Raw genomic sequence first — 17,909 nt, forward strand, 5'->3', positions numbered from 1 at the left:
AAATCAATTACTCAGTTTCTGGCTAAATTCGTACTAGTTCTGCGAGAGGGTTTTCTAAAAAAATGCTACTAATCTAGTTTTTATGAATTTCTGTAATATTTTGGAGAAAACGGGAGTAGGGATATTAGTAGTTTTACAAATAATTTTTACATCTTTTTCCACAGCTTCCTTAAATTCTGTTCGAAAGATACTACTCCTCAGCGATAAACTGAAGAGAAAAGATCTATCAGATATTTCCCTCATAATGGTAACACTGAAAATATCAATGCTGGATGTGGAGATTTTTTTTCATTCAATTTAGCATAAAATTTAGAACAACAGAGTTGTCGAATAAACATCAATTTCCAAAAGTGATTTTTATTACACACATCCGAGATATCTCATGTTTTGTAAAACTAATCACCTTTGCTGCTTTTACATTCCTTGCTCTAGCCAAATGGGAACCACAATAAGCCCCTAATCGAACTCCTAAAGATCCTTTGTTTGTCCCATTGTGATCATCGCTATTAACGATTCCTGACCAGTACCATTTTTAACTAGTTGCGCAGAACATGAGATAATGCTTCTGAACAAGTATTTTGCTTAAACACTGCGCAAGTGACGTTTATACATCTCTATAAAGATTTCTAATTCAGTGACCGGCGTGTAAATAAACATGCGTCAGTCATATTCAGAATTATAAATATCTATGTACCCAATTCTTCAAGGAATGGTGGTAGATCTTGTTTCGACTATGGGGCATTTTTACCTTCTCTATAAAGGCTGGATAAAATGATTTCCAGAAGATTCGCTATCGTTTCCATGTAAGTAGACGTACTCTGAACAATAAGGTAATGAACGGTACATACACGTTTCCTAATATCAAGTGAAATTACTCCATATTAAAATATGAATTTCGTCATTTGTTTGTTACTGTAATGATTTACTTTAAAATAATATTAATTAAATTTATTTTTATTTACATTTTCGATATAAAATAAAATGTAGTATTTAAACTTCTTCAAAAGGCGATTTTATTTTTAACATTTTTATAATTATTATTTTAAAAGTATGATTGATTTAATTAATAAATGATAAATGTATTAGTCTTAAGATAGATTATTTTGAGAAATAAAAATAATTTTGAAATTATAAATTCGTTTTATCATCGTTAGGCAGAGAACTTTTCAATCCACCCTCGTATGTTCGCTCGGGTATAACATCTCGAACAGTATGTAACTTAGAATCTCTCTAGTTTTATCTCCTTTCATTGAAAATCACTTTATCTTGTTCTGTGACATTCATCTGCTGCCAACAATAATTCCCTTATATACCTATGTATTTTTCTTAAATGTCGATTGTTTTCAATCTTTCCTTGCAGTGAAGACCTTACTGCTTCTTGGAGACTTCAGTGTTCATATTCTTCTTTTGACTACATAGATCAAGGAACTTCATAGGTATTCAAAGATATTTGCGATCACCAATGATCGTACACGAATTTTTCACATGTCCACCAGAACATAAACTGTCGACAAGAGTAGGTCAAAAGCAAGAGATTCTAAATTTTCTAGAAGGTAATAGACCGCACAAAGACACAGGTGCTACCGTGTGGCAAAATGTACGAAGAGTACGATTGCATCTGAAGATAACCTGTGATGGTGTAGCTGAAATTTATGTTTCTGTTAAAAGTAGGAGATCTGCTTTAGATGTTTGTAAGTGGTGGTGAACGCATCATTTATGTTGGAATTTATGCCCCGGATGTTTATAAAGTGGAGATGAAAATGGTTCTCCTTTTTTTTTTTTTAATATGATTCCTGGTATGTTTGGAATACTGTATTAATTTTGATTTGTTTGGATGAATTGGTTATCAAGGAAGAATTATTTTGATTGCAGTGTTGCAATCATTATTTTGTTGTCTTTATTTTTCCCACAAAAATGAAAGGTAGTTTGTTTATTTACATTTTGTTTTATTGTTAGATGAAAGGAAAGAGTGAGGATGCAATTGTGTCAGGATATAATTAAACACGAGTCTATTGGTCGTTCAATTTATAATTAAATCAGAATAAATTCTGATTTATTATAACAAATAATAAAAAGCGTGTTATTTCAAAAGTAAGTTGAAGTCCTGAAGTTTAATTTGAAACTTTTATGTTATCTAGAGTTTCTTTTTGTTTCTTTGTTTAAAAACGATCGTTAATCGAAACATTTTGGAAGTTTATATTTCACTTAGTTACAAACTATTTTAAAGTATAATATAATTAGTCGAGATAGAACTTATCACAACAACACACTGATACCTTTAGTGTTTTTATAACCGAAATGATTGTTCATTCTAACTATTAATAAATGTATTGTAATACTCCAATGAACTTCAAATGCACCTAATAAATATCATACATCTCAGATAATTATATATCTATATAACACTGATACTCAATAAATATTAGAGAGATGTTTACGTCTTGGAGGAACGATTTCTTGATCTATGCTATCGTGAAAGCATAAAAAGTAATAGCAGTGCATACACTTTGCCAAAAATATAAACTTTTAGGAGCTTAGTGTATTACGATAAAACGAAATCAACACAGTATAGCAATGCCATCACGAAGTCGATGAACTTCACTAATTGATATGTTATCTTTCTCTGGGTTACACATGTAAACACTTTATGTCCTCAGAAGGATATAAATAAAAACATGTAGCTTCACGATATTTCAACTTCTGTTCACTATCTGCAACACTGTCCTATAAACATTCCTTAGAACTGAATTATACCAAGGTTTCCAGATAATCACATGCTATCACAGTATGAAGAATTAACTATTTATTTCAACTTCGACTTGTAATGGCGTGGGATCTATCGGGATACTTTGGTAGCATTTCGTTTTTTCTCATAATATGTTTTCTAGTATTCTTCGCTAAATTCATTTCAAATCGTAGGGAGAAGAAGAAAATATATAAAAATCATCCTCCTGAAGTACGAGGGTGGCCTCTACTAGGATATTGGCCCAATCTTAGCAAGTTGCCACATCTTGATTTATAAAAATTAACTGAGCAATATGGGAATGTTTGTAGGTAGGTAAATACTTTTAAAAATACTTGTTTAAATACTTTTAAATCAAATATATAATATTGAAGTCAGTTTATTTTGTTTAATGAGGGAATATAATATCATATATAGTAACTATATATTAGGAATTAATTTTTTATTCTTAATTTATTTATTATATTTCATTTTTGTTTATTTTTTTTTTTTAATTTTCTGTTTTTCACATTTTTAAGGTTATCTCTATATATCTATAAAACACAAATAGTTCTTGTAATACATGTTATAGATATAGTTAAAACGTATTTGATAGTTTAATGTGGGCAGACACCAATAATATTATTTAAAAGGAAATAACAAACGTAAATTATTTTATTTGGTTAGAATAATGTGACACATTTAATTTATATAACTTATAAAATATTTTAAATAATTTAAAATGTTTTATAAAAATTTGAAAGCGCAGGCAACATAATTTTAAGCTTCTGGTATTATGATATTACATTTATAGGTAATAAAAATAAGCTACCAGAGTGAGCCTAAAGATAATACATTTTTAAATTAAAATATATCAGTTAGTTCAGAAAGTTGTTTTAACATTCGACTTCCATTCATAATTCATTAATAAATAATATTAATATATATGAATGCAACAGCCTCTATAGCGCTGTGGATATAGACGAGTCCTTGGTCTTGACAGATCCAACTTCGAATTCCGTTTATGACATGAGGAACCTTGATCAGGTCTTTTCAATCAAATCGTGAATAAGCAGATCTCATACTGTGGTAGATCCTTGGAAAATCAAGTCTTTCGTTACTCAGAACAAGCAAACCTTTCCCTTGAACACACATTTACAGACAGAAAAACTAGTGAATCAGCAGAAGATTGACATACTCGCTGCATCGTGATCCATAATTAAGGTACTCAACCAGTCCTAAGGAAGGAAGGAAGGAAGGAATGGATTGAAGACGAAATATGGATGCACGCGCTCAGAATTGGAAATAATAATTTTTGGTAACCCTTCGGGAGGCTTCCAGAAAATCTGGTGAATAAACCTGCTGATTCTTAACTGTCAATTTTTAAGGAAAGACAACATTTACTGTTATATTAATTAAAATACTTTAATTAATACTTCCTATATTTCGGTATGTTACATTACCATCTTCAGGGAGCATAAAATTAATGATATGTGTACGCAGGCATTAACACTGAACAAATATGGCTGAAGACAACAACTGAAGCCCGTCCTAGAGTCCTAAAAGGTGCCACGTAGTGGACTAAATTGGGTACTAGTCTTGGCTGTTAGGCTGATATTCTAAGAATGCAAGCTTCCCATATTTGGGGTAGTCACATGAATCCAAATTTGTTGAGGTTTGGGGAGTTTTTTTAGAGCTGAGGCTTATTCCAGGAATAATATCTCATATTTATACTTGCTGTGGTGTAGTAAGGCAGTTTTCCTCCGGTGTATTTTGTGGCGGGTGTTAAAGCATTGTCAGCAAGTCCTGAGTAGTTGTATTGGTGGAAACGGATATAATTCTTATGTTCAGATATACTGATATTAGTTTGTTCTGACTGTAAGACTACAGTAAAACTACACGGGACCTGGTACCCCCCAGGTAGGTCTAGGGGGGGGAGGAAGTGGCTGATCTTTGGGGGAGCGGATAAGCGATGCCAATTTTTTGTATGGTTTATAACAAGTTGTTAAGTCATTTTTTTTTAGATGTTTGTTAGCTTTTCAGAAGTACCTCGAATATAAAGAATGGTGATAGATTTAGAGTATCCCTGTTATGGATGGGGGAGGAAGAGGGGAGTTTAATTCGTTTTAATATTTTTGGGATTTTATGGGGATTGTAGCCATTGGCTACAAAGGGGTTAAGAATATGGTTACGTTCAGTGGTAAGGGCTGTGTTATCTGAACTGATTAATTTTGTCCTGTTATATAGGGTTTTTATAATCCCATATTGTTGGGAGGGGTGATTGCTGGTGAATACATCTACCTCTACGTGTAGGTTTTCTGGAAATAGAGAAAGCCAGGGATCCATCAGGCTGGCGTGTAATCAGAGTGTCTAGGAAAGGGAGATTGTTATTGTTTTTTTTTTCCAAAATAAACTGGATACTGGGGTGTTGATTGTTTATGTGTAATAAGAAGTTGTGAAGTGTGTCCAGCCATGCGGCCAAATGGCGGACACGTCATCTACATATCGTAGCCAAACAGTAGGTTTACGTGGAGCCGAGTTTAAGGCTTTTTCTTCAATGGTCTCCATAAAGAAGTTGGTCAGAAGTGGGAGAGAGTGAATAAACCAAGGCTGTCCCCTCTATTTGTTTATAGAATTTTCCCTGCCAAACAAAATAGCCTGAGCTCATGGTAAACTGAAATAGGGCTGAGATATCGAAAGGAAATTCTACTCGGATTTGGTCCAAATTATCTTTGAGTGGGACATTGGGGAATAAGGAGGAGACATTAAAACTAACCATTGTGTCAGCGTGTTGGAGCGAGAGGTTTCGTATACTGGCTTTATTGTGGGCTGAATTTTTTATGTGTGAAGATGTGTTGCCAGTATATTGTGTGAGTATTTTGGCTAAATGTTTGGCTAAATTGTATGTGTGTGTGTGGGGGGGGGGATCAATGCCATCCACAATGGGACGTAATGGCACATTCTGTTTATGGATTTTTGGAAGTCCATATATTCTGGAGGGTCTAGAGTTAAGAGATTTTAGTTTGTTAGTCACTTCCAGAGGCCAAGAATTAACCTTCTTAAGGAGCCTATGGAGTGTTCTGATTTTGGAGCTCGTGGGATCATATTCTATAGGGAGGTAAGTAGACCGATCTACAGTAATAGTAAATAGAAAAGCTTACTTGTGTAGTCAGTTTTGTTTACAACTACAGGGCCTTTTTTATTACAGGTTATTTTTATTTCCTGTAGAGCTTTGAATTCATCTTTAGATAGGTTGCTTTTTGGAGGTTTAGCTTGGGTAAGAACACCGGCTACATCTAGTCTGATATTGTTAGCAATATGGTTGGAAAGGATGCGGATACCACCTTCTACCTGAATCATTATTTCTTCAGAAGGGATTTTGTTCGGTGCCACGGCGAAGTTGTGCCCTAGAGAGAGTGCGCTGATTGCTTCAGGCTTGAAGGTAACGGATGAGAGGTTTGTTACTGTGTTGAGAGGTAGATGAGGTTTCAAGCTGAGTCCTTTTTTAAACTTTCGAATTTTTTGAAGTGCCTACATCGTACGTTTTCGAATTCTTTTTCTACTGGACAATTAGAGAAGTCGGAGAGGATTGTCCAAAGGTCATCGTTCAGCATGGCGGAAAGCTCTTCTTCTAGCGCACGAATAGTCTCGTTAGTGTTAGCCAAGAGAACGCGATAGCCTCCCCCACTTCTATAACAGGGACTACTCTAAATCTATCACCATTCTTTATATTCGGGGTACTTCTGGAAAGCTAACAAAAATAAAAAAAAATAAAAATGTGTGACTTGACAACTTGTTATAAACCATATAAAAAATTGGCATCTCTTATCCGCTCCCCCAAGGACCAGCCGCTTCCCACTAGACCTACCTGCAGCATACCAGGTCCCCTTGTAGTTGCAAACTGTCTTACTACGGCCAAACAAACAGAACAGCTGGCATCAGAATATCTGAACATAAGAATTATATCCGTTTCCACTAATACAGCCACTCAGGACTTGTTGACCATGCTTTGAACACCCTCCACAAAATACGCTGGAAGAACGCTAACTTACTACACCCCAGAAGTATAAATATGAGAGATTATTCCTGGAATCAGTCTCAGCTCTAAAAACTCTCTAAACCTCAACAAATTTGGATTCATGAGACTGCCTCAAATATGGGAAGCTTGCATTCTTAAAATATCAGCCCAACAGCGAAGACTACTACCCAATTTAGCACACTAGGTGCCCTTTTAGGACTCTAGGACTGACTTCAGTTGTTGTCTTCAGCAATATTTGTACAATGTTAGTGCCTGCTTGCACATATCATTAATTTTAAATATAGGAAGTAGTAATTAAAGTTTTTTTTTTTATTAATGTAACAGTAAACGTTGTCTTTCCCTAAAAAAATGGACTGTTATGTATCACCAACGTATAAGTTTAGCTACAAGAATTACTGCCGATTCTTAATCTACGGTTGTGATTGGAGGGATTCAAGTTATAGCTGCTTGCAGATTCACTATCGAGGCTATTCGTGGATTGAGTCTGGACACTTTTGTTGTTGTTTACACTACCAATGCAATTCTCCACCTATCATTCCATAAACTTTCTCACAGTACTCTTTTTGAGGAATATTTTTATTATTATTATTATTATTATTATTATTATTTGCCCTCTAGGGATGACAAAGACTCATCGATGGAGGACATCTACTCTACAGCTCTCTCTCTCCACCACTCAATACTACAAGCAACCGTGACTAACCGACGTTTTACCAACGCCATCTCCAGCCCGCCACCATCACCACAGCTATTATTTCCACAGACAATCACGAACATCCATGCCCACAGCGGGATTCGAACCCGTAGCCTTTTGGATGAAGAGCGGATACGCTAACCCTCGGCCAACCAGGCTAGCAATTTTGATCTTATAACTGAAGGTCATCGGGAAAATAGTTAATTCCCATGCGGCTATTTACTTTCATAGCCAAGATATAATCATATATAATCATAATCTTGTCTCATTTCTCTGAAGGAAGATAAGCATCATTTGACTTTCCCACGTAGCTTATTCCTGCATAAACACATCACGTATATAGTCTCCACATCAAACAAAATATTTTGGTGTTTTTTTGTTTTGTTTTTTTATTCTGAGAGATCCAAAAAACATTGGGGTTTATACTCCCATTTCTCTTAATATAAGTCTACATTAACATCTCTTAATATAAGACTATAGATATAAGTTTATAGGCTAATGGTATTCATGTGAATGCAATAATACATAAATATTATACAAAGTGTTTTCTATAGTAAGAGAAAAGCGCATCAATTATGTACTTCCTAAATCAAAGAAAGAAACAATACGAAACATTATACACAGCTTATTTGCTGCCAAAAATATCCAGTACCCTACTTTATCAATAAGGTAAATTATTCTAAATAAATAACATACTGGCCAGTGCATTATAAACTTTATGCAGATGTACGTAAACGACACTTACGCAGCGTATATGCAAAATACTTGGTCACGTGTAGTACCAGGTGTTCTAGGCAACTATTTAAGAATGCTTCTGGTCAGTAATCGCCAATAGTGTTGATCACAATGGGAAAAACAAAGGATCTTTCGTAGTTCGATAAAGGACTTATTGTGAGTACCCGTCTGGCTGGAGCCATGATTTTGAAAACAGCTGAGCTGACTGCTTTCTCAAAAGGTGAGATTCCCCTAGTGTTTAATCAGTGGAAAAAGTAAAAGTTTCTATTTCAGTGGCCAGTATGTGTACATGTAAATCTCTGAGCAAGAATTATATAGATATTGTGGATATTATATTTTGACCAGAGAGCTTATGAGAATACAGTCCTAGGAATCATCACAGTTGCTTTAGCTTTAGTTTACACTACGTAAAACCCACTAGTTTATTTCCGAATATTCACGTTTTTCTTAGTGCAGTTGATAAAGGTTTCATTGACAGCTGTTTTGAACTGATATGCTCTCTTCAGAGACTAGGCAATCAGGTTTTTTTCAAATTTCCGATTCCAAAAATTATAAGTGATCTAAGAAGATTATACCTACTGAAGTAGTTTAAAGCTCCGTATCTCTTATGAATTTACCCGCACCGCCCGAATCTCAGCCTAGCACAACTAGAATTAAATATTACCACTGTACTAAGTCTTCGCTCAGTGATTGAGAAAACTTAAACAAGCCACAGAAGTGTTCTCAGTCACTGCTTGTATTAGATGATTGCCTATGGTATAGTTCCTACTGATGTGACCTTTATCCGGGTCCTACAGTAAATGATTTTCTGTAGTAGATGAGAGATTGTGCTCAGTGATAGGATGTGCGGGTTACTGAGTAGAACCAGTGTTGAGTATCATTGAGCCAAGTGATCATTCGAGTCACTCATTAAGCTTAGAATAACTTGAGGGGATCATCTGGTTTTTGGAGAAGACTTGACTTCTTACAGAGCGGTCTCCGAAAAGAATAGTAAGCTCATGCACTCTGGTGGTTTGTCTGCCGCTTCGCTGAGCGAAGGCTTGGCGCAGTAGCTGTACTTGCTTCTGGTTATGCAGGACTGAAATTTTGCTCGGTGATCAGGAGCTCAGAGATTCATAAATTAAATTTTTGAGCTATTTGAGAGAGTGTCATTTTAGGTTAATCAAGAGTTTTGGGAAGTTGGTAATTTGAACAAATTGAATTGCCTAATCTCCGAAAAGAACGTGAACTCTGGCGGTTTGTCTGTTGCTCCACTGAGCGAAGGCTTAGTACAGTGGTAATATTTAATTCTAGTTGTGCTAGGCTGAGGTTCGGCTGTGTAATCGGGCGGTGCGAGTAAATTCATAGGAGATCAAGATCACCCAATCAATGAGTGACCCGAAGAATTATTTAACTCATTAATCATAAGAAATAATTCGCTTTGGAGGATATACAAAACTATATATCTCATTTCTTATAGGAGAAAATTCCTGTAAGAAAATACCAATATTAAAGGTTTAATGTTTATTCCTTTCTTCAAAATCGAATTTTATATAGATTAAGCATTAATAAATATATAAAATATATGTTGCAGATATAATGGAATAAATAGGTGTAAGTGTTTTATAATTTCATTTTATATTATAGCCTTTATCTTGGACAGCAATATACAGTACTTCTAGGAGATTATAGTGTGATTAAAGAAGCTCTTGAAAAACCAGAATTTTTAGGAAAACCTCCGCATAGTATATTTTCTAGCGTACCAGATAAGGTTGGTAAGTATACAATTTTTTCTTTCTCTCATTCTATACTTATACTTTCGCTTATACTACGTTAATGCAGCGACTAAATATGAAGATAACAAATTTTTATTTCCTCTTTGTGTGGTTAAATTATTCATATGAATTAACTGATCAGGTTATGTATTATTTGTATACATAACCCGTACATTTGTACATTTTGTAGTGAGTCTTATATGGCTATCGAGTACAAAGCATTAATATCTTCCTACTTACGCATGTTGCCGTGGCAAAGAATGCCAATACGTCATTAGGCTAGTCGGTTGCATAAGTAAAGAAATGTGTGGGGACTATATAAAATCAACTATTACAATTAGAATTTTGGCGGGTTTCGACTCTGTTTTTAAGTTTCGTACGGTATATAAACTAAATTATCAGGTTATGTACTATTTTGGTACATAACCTGCATATTTGTACTTGTGGGCATTAGAGTTGGTACTCATGATTGGTCTTTTTTTGGAAAGATCTAAATTGGAGTCCTTTTAAGAAAACAAATAACTTTTATCAAGACTTTACAAAAAATAATGGAATTCTACATCAGGATAAAGAGTCAAGAAACAGAAGAGAAGATAAAACTACATCTACCAATATTCAATGCAGATGGAAGTAGCTCTCGTTTTCCCTTCTTCTGTGGACTTTTCCAGGTTTCAGATATACGACTAACTTCAGTCAAATAAAGAATAAATAAACATTATTTTTCATATAAAAATACAACACTAAATAATACTCAATAATGTATGAATATTGACTGAGTTATACTTACTTTAAGTTCTGGATATGAGTTATGAATATTGACTGATTTATTTATAATATATTTATTTATTTATGGGTAGTAGTTAAGTAGTCACATTATTTGTTTATGAGATACTCAAACCTAAGATGATTTAATTTCCGTCTCACAATCTTTCCTTCATTTTCAGGTATTAATTCACTGAATGGTCCGGAGTGGCAGTTTCATAGAAGAGTTTTTAGCTTTAATTTGAAAAATGCGACAATAGCATCACAGAATGCAGAATACGAAACTGAGGTAAGTTGTATGAAATAATAAGGAAAGTGGAAAAATTGGAAAATTAATGTACAGTATTTAATATTGTCATATGCCATCAGTCATAATGGTTACTATACCACTTGTAGTTAAATCTGCATTTGTATTTTAGGTCTTTTGGATTATACTGCTGGTTTTAACATCTGATTGATATTTGTTTTAACTGGGTGCATTTGCGCATATATTTCACTCTTAATGATGATTGTTTTAATGGCATGTGTAAGTAAAATACATAGCCATAGATGATATTCGAGTAGGCAACCACTATTTGTCTTTGATTGTAAAGGTTCGAATTCTGTCTAGGATGCAAATGTTTATCGGTGCTTTTTAAGTGAAACTATGAGAATAGATTGAGGATGTGTGTGTGTGGGGGGGGGGGGTGCAGAGTTTAGCTAAGGGACGGAGGAGAGAGATTTGATAGAAACTTATAAGTTAAAGGTTGACAGGACACAGAATCAAATTTTCAATACATGGGGAGTAGGGGAAAACAAGGGGAGTCACACTTGGAAGCTGTTTATTCCATTAAACAGAACGTCCACAGACGTTCTGTTTAATGGAATAAACAGGACGTCTGTGGACATGCTTGGATTTACTAAGCATGAACTGTTATCACTCTGCATAATTAGCAAAGAAATTAGCAGGTGCGTGCAGGATTGTTTATGACCATCTTGAAATCCGTAATTTTTTCCTGTTTTGTTGCCAAAGCGATTCATTAATGTTCACTAAGATATTTGCCGACGCTTTGATATTGCATCTAGTAATTACCGTCGGTATCATATTTACCATAAGACTATTGCCATAATTGAATGTAGGTTGTCCTAAGTAAATGTATCTGGCTCAAAATTCTTCTAAGCTGGGATAAATCTACTACCACAGTGGTACAAATGCACATTTTTGGGCAGTTGTGTAGAAAATCGATATGATCTAAAGTTGACTTACACATTATACACATTACCATTATGAATACAATAAGTTATGAAGAATATGTTGAGGATTTTATTTATTGTAATTAATTATATTTTAAAATCTTTTTTCGAATTCAATGGCCGGTATGTGTACATCTAGATATATTACTTAAAAGATGTACACATACCGGCCATTGAATTCGAAACTTTTATTTAACAGGGTTTCCCTAGAGGCATGCGACTGCCAATACCGATCTTCTTGAATTCCCTGCACAAAGTGCTGTGAGATATAGATTGAGAACAGCCGTCATTAAATGCTTTGGTCAACTGCTTTACAGAGGAAGTTCTGGGTGTTCGTCCAAGCCTTCGCAGATGACGGTGATCTCGTTCCTGACAGACTGTCTTAAGACGACAGTTACGCCTCTTAGACAATCAATGTGGATTATTTTTCCGATGGTTAACAACGCGATATCTTAAATTTTGAGAAACCAGTCACCTCTTCTGTTTCCCAAATCGTGGCTCCAGCCAAATGAGCACCCATAATAAACCCTTTATCGAACTCCGAAGGCTCTCCTTTATTTTTCCCATAGAAATCAACACTATTGACGGATACTCCGACTAGCAGCTTTCTTGGGACAAGTGGTGACGCATGTGACTAAGTGACGTTTACGTACATCTGCATAAAGGTCTCTAATCTCTGATATGCTTCTGGAACTCTTAGATAGGATTCAGACCTTGATCTCATTTCAAAACAATTTAGATTACAGATTAAGTAATAATAATTTACCACCATCTACCATCGATTTTAGTCATGTGCGAAGTAATAGTTTCATTACAGGAAGGCTCGCATTTAATTAGTGTACAAGCAAGAATATACACAAAGCTTCCCTTTTGATTGATCCTTGAATGCACTTCCCATCGAAAATTTAAAAATTAAAACAATAAACTAAGCATTTATAACTCCTCAATATCACTAAAAAGTCGTGAGTGAATTCAGGGATCATTATCCAGAGACCAAACATAATTCATAGCAACCTCTAATAATCAAATCAGTGGCATCACGCCTGGTGATAACAATCATCTGCCACCTAAAATGTTTTACAAATGAGCAATATTTGGTAGATTTGAACTAACAACATGCGGTTAACAAAGCAGTAGCTTGAATAATAGCTAGTCTACAATTATTAAAATAAAATATTGTGTGTGTTTTATCAGCTTTCATAATACGAAACATTTGGCTTCCTAGAAAAAAATTATATTTATGCATTTATATATCTGTAGGTACATTCTGAAAAATGACTTTCACCATTATGTTCATTTTTTCTGTCCATTCCTACTCATGTAATGATTTCGGTTTGGCTTAAAATATTTTTATCGATATTCAAATCATTACAGTAAAAATTGTACAAAATTCTTTCAATTACTTCGAATCGTTCTGCCCAACTTTTACTGTAGATAAAATAATTTAATTTAACAAATTTAATAATTAAAAGCTCTGTTAAACCTTGTAGATTCATATTAATATTGATTTCAACCTGAACAGTTTTAATCAAAGTCAGACATAATTCTGTTACAAATGACAATGAATACACCACCAACATTAATCTAGTTGCAGTCGTTTTGATAATGAATAACGTCTATATAATAACATACTGACAAATGAAATATTTTTATGATTATCTAGAATAATTCCCATACTTGTTTGATACTAAATTTATTTACTATTAGACGCAGATCTCTTGTTTGTTGGAAAAACTTGAAGAGTTCCATGGCCAGCCAGTGGCGATCGAAAAATACGTCACATCAACAATTGCTGACATAATATGGTATATGCTAAGTGGTAATAGACTAGATAGTTCCACAAAGAGGTCATTTCTTGATGATATGATATACGCTATGCCTAGGTTATTTGACCAAGTTGGTATATTGTTCTGTATACCTACACTGCTCTCAATCAGCAATTTACTGAAAATTGGAATGCATCAGAATGGTATTCGAATTCTAGAAAGATTCAATCATCGAATTAAGTAAGTAAATACTTATCTATTTTCTTGTTTTAATATTATTTTACATTAAAATACTCAACACTAATTATTATTTTATAAAACGTGTTAATAATGTTGACAATTGTCCTCGTACATTTTTCCCTGTAAAGAATATAAAGTCTTTAATTCGTGTATTAATTTTTCTTCTTTTTTTGTCCTCTTTTTATAATCGTGTTAAAAAGTGAAGAGATAAACACCATTAGGAAAGAAGGTATTAAAGAAAAATATCGCAGTTTCCTTGAATCTTATGTGGCAAAAATAGAAAGCAGTAAAAAAGAAGGAAAGGATTCGAGGTTTAAAGGCAAGAATTTTATCAAATATAGAGACAATTTCATTGAGTACACTCTTGCGTAGTATCAAATGAATTAAGATTTTAAGCAGAAATTAATTATTTATTATTTGTTTGATTTTAATTATCCAATAATATAACACCAAATTTCACACATTTCCGTAACTAGAATTATATAATGTATACATGGTTTTATAAAGTAAGGTTGCACATAATGTACACAATCTCAGACTAAGATGATGTTGGTTAAATGGAAGATTTCAATTTCTGACTCTATCATACGGATTCTGTATGTTCAGCATTTGTCCTATTGCAATAATATATCTCACTTACTCACGAACGATCACTATTTGCACCTGTTCACCGACGATCACTATTTTCACCTATTCATCAACCATCACTGTTTGCACCTCTTCGCCGACGATCACTATTTTCACCTGTTCAATAACCATCACTGTTTGCACCTGTTCAATAACCATCACTGTTTGCACCTCTTCACCGACGATCACTATTTTCACCTGTTCATCAACCATCACTGTTTGCACCTCTTCACCGACGATCACTATTTTCACCTGTTCATCAACCATCACTGTTTGCACCTCTTCACCGACGATCACTATTTTCACCTGTTCATCAACCATCACTGTTTGCACCCCTTCATCGACGATCACTATTTTCACCTGTTCATCAATGATCACTATTTTCACCTGTTCACCAACGATCACTATTTTCACCTGTTCTTGAATGATCACTATTTTCACCTGTTCATCAACGATCATTATTTTCATCTGTTTACCAACGATCACTATCATTACCTGTTCACAACAATCACTATTTGCACCTGTTCACCAACGACTTGGATTCTCATCATATCTAATATACGATGAAACTGTATAAAATATCGTCAACTAGTGATTAATTAATCACTAGTTGAAGATACTCTATATTACTTAAGAGACATATTACAATGACATCATAATCACAGTTTGTTAGCTTTAGTTCTATTCGGCTTAATAAAACGAAAGGCACAATAAAATTACTGAAATTATTTTGTCAAGAGATGAAAACATTTCGACTAATTTGTAATCATTACACTTCACCCACAGTCTATTTATGATGACTCAAAACTGTTAGCCAAACAGCCTTTCTATGCATTTGTTCTTTTAACAAGAAATTTCAATAAATTGCAACCATAAACTTATCTAAAATTCCTTTTCCAAACAGTTAAAAATATTTAACCGATAACCAATCGCTGTCCATATGTAGTCAAACTACAAACTCAAATTAATATTTCCTCATTTTATCTCCACATCGTTTATTTGGAAGAGTTGGATATATTTTATTTACATCGTAATGTATGCAGAGGAAATTTATCTTATTGGTATTTTTTTCTATCTTTGCAGATTCCATTTTGAGAGGAAATTTTCAAATCGTCATTCTTGGAGGAACAGATACTACAATTAGTTCGATCGATTGGATGCTAATATTTTTAGCTGCTTATCCACATGTACAAAAGCGAATGTATGCAGAAATAGTTGACTTGACGGTACAGAAAGGACGATTACCTGGAAAGATCGGGCATCCTTGCCATATACTCAAGCTGTGTTCATGGAAATTCAACGCTTACAGACTATACTACCAATAGCTACTATAAGATAGTAAGTGTTTTCTCTTCGTTTGGGCTGACAGAACGTTTGTTTATAATAATCGTTACGATAAAATTCAGTCTTCTCTATCTCTGCTTTTAAGTTCAACGCATATTATCAGTCTGTCACTTTTATGTGTCAATGGGAACGTATGGTAAATTTTAAGAGTAAAATGCATTTGTGTTTAAAAAAAATAACCAGAACGTCATGAAATACCCGTTCATTTTACTTCTTTTCTTCCTGCAGATTGCACTGTATACACGTCATTGATCAAACTTGGAGTATGGTCGCTTCAGATGCTGTTCAAAGTCGTCTGACAACTTCCACATACTTGTATAAAAAAGGACAGAAAATTTTAATCGAAAGAGAAGAACAATACTTTTAGCACTATTTTTCAACTCTTTTAGCACTATTTTTCAAAAGTTTTTTAATTGTTCAGAATTTCATACTTAAATTCGATCATACTATAAAAGCAGAAATAATCGATGGAATTAAAATAGCTGCTTCTAAATCGCAATCTACCAAATCAATTGTTTGCTGGCCTAAGATAGAAGAAGCACAATTTTTGGCCGTGTTACAGGATGTTGGTGCATGCCTGAAACAGCTGGGAAAAATACCACCACTTTGATCTAATCTCTAGAGTGAGGTCCTGGATGATGTCCAGGATCATCATTATTGCATTATTATTGCATTCTCTTAATAATTGCACTGTAGTCCTAGGCTACGACATTTTATAAGCGACAAACCGTGGCAATCCTTATTATCCGATTATTCCTTATTACATACAGATACTCTAATGCTTAATATTTGCAAATATTTTTCACTTCATTTTTTTTCTTTTTTTCAGTACTTTAGGTGACACAACAGTTGGTGGCTTTGACATTCCCAGACACTCGCTCGTGTTACTAAATCTATGGAAAATTCATCACGATCCTAAATATTGGGAAAAACCAAACGAATTTATTCCTGAAAGACATCTAAGTGAAGACGGAAAATTCATTGTGAAATCGCCCTATTATATGCCATTTTCTTTGGGTATGATTTTTTTTCTGGTATATTTATAGTTCGCTGCAGTATGTATAATTAATTCACTCTAATGTTTCATTTATTTATATAAATTTTACGAAATATGCTGGCTGAGATGTTTATTTCAATATTAATAAATATAATATCGGAAGAAATTCATCTAATCTTTTTTGCATAAACTTAAATGAGTCACCGAAACGATTGTGCTTGTACTGCTGACACATGGTGGCCCTCGTCTGAAACAGTTCGTTCTAACTCAATTAACAAATATTGGGTGGAAATGCAGTGATTTGGTAGACCAACAACGAATGTTTAAATTCCTTACCCCCTTATTTGCAAAATATAGTTTGATATTTTTTCACCGAAGTTTCAAAAACATAGAATATGTTAAAGATGTACATCGTACAAACTGGATGTATATAATCATGATGTACTGCAAAATATTCTGTTTGCGCTACATTTGTTATTATGTTAAAAAAAAGTTCTTTTCACCAAATTAAAATCGGTCTACTGTACGGGGATTGACTACACTGATGGATATCAGTGACACCGGGAGATGGGTGAAGAGAATGGACGTAGATGAAATGAGAATGCTGAAACTTGCAAGAAGCGTAACGAGATTGGACAAGATAAAAAAAAAATCACTGCCAGGGGAACAACGAAGTTAAACCAAGCATCTAAAAAGATTAAGGAATTAAAATTGAGGTAGTTTGGTCATGTTATGCGGCGTTGGAAGGAAAGTGCTTGAGATGAAGCCATCAGGCAAAAAATGTAAGGGGAGACCTAAAAACGATCATCATCTGATATAATTTTAATCTTATTATTCGTGGCTTTCAATTACTTTCGTTAAATTGAGTGTGTGTGTGTGTGTGTGTGTGTGTGTGTGTGTGTGTGTGTGTGTGTGTGTGTGTGTGTGTGTGTGTGTGTGTGTGTGTGTGTGTGTGTGTGTGTGTGTGTGTGTGTGTGTGTGTTGTAAACTTGTTTA

This window comes from Typopeltis vanoorti, chromosome 11, assembly GCF_054136105.1.
Source record: "Typopeltis vanoorti isolate ZY-2024b chromosome 11, IOZ_Tvanoo_1.0, whole genome shotgun sequence".
NCBI lineage: Eukaryota > Metazoa > Arthropoda > Arachnida > Uropygi > Thelyphonidae > Typopeltis > Typopeltis vanoorti.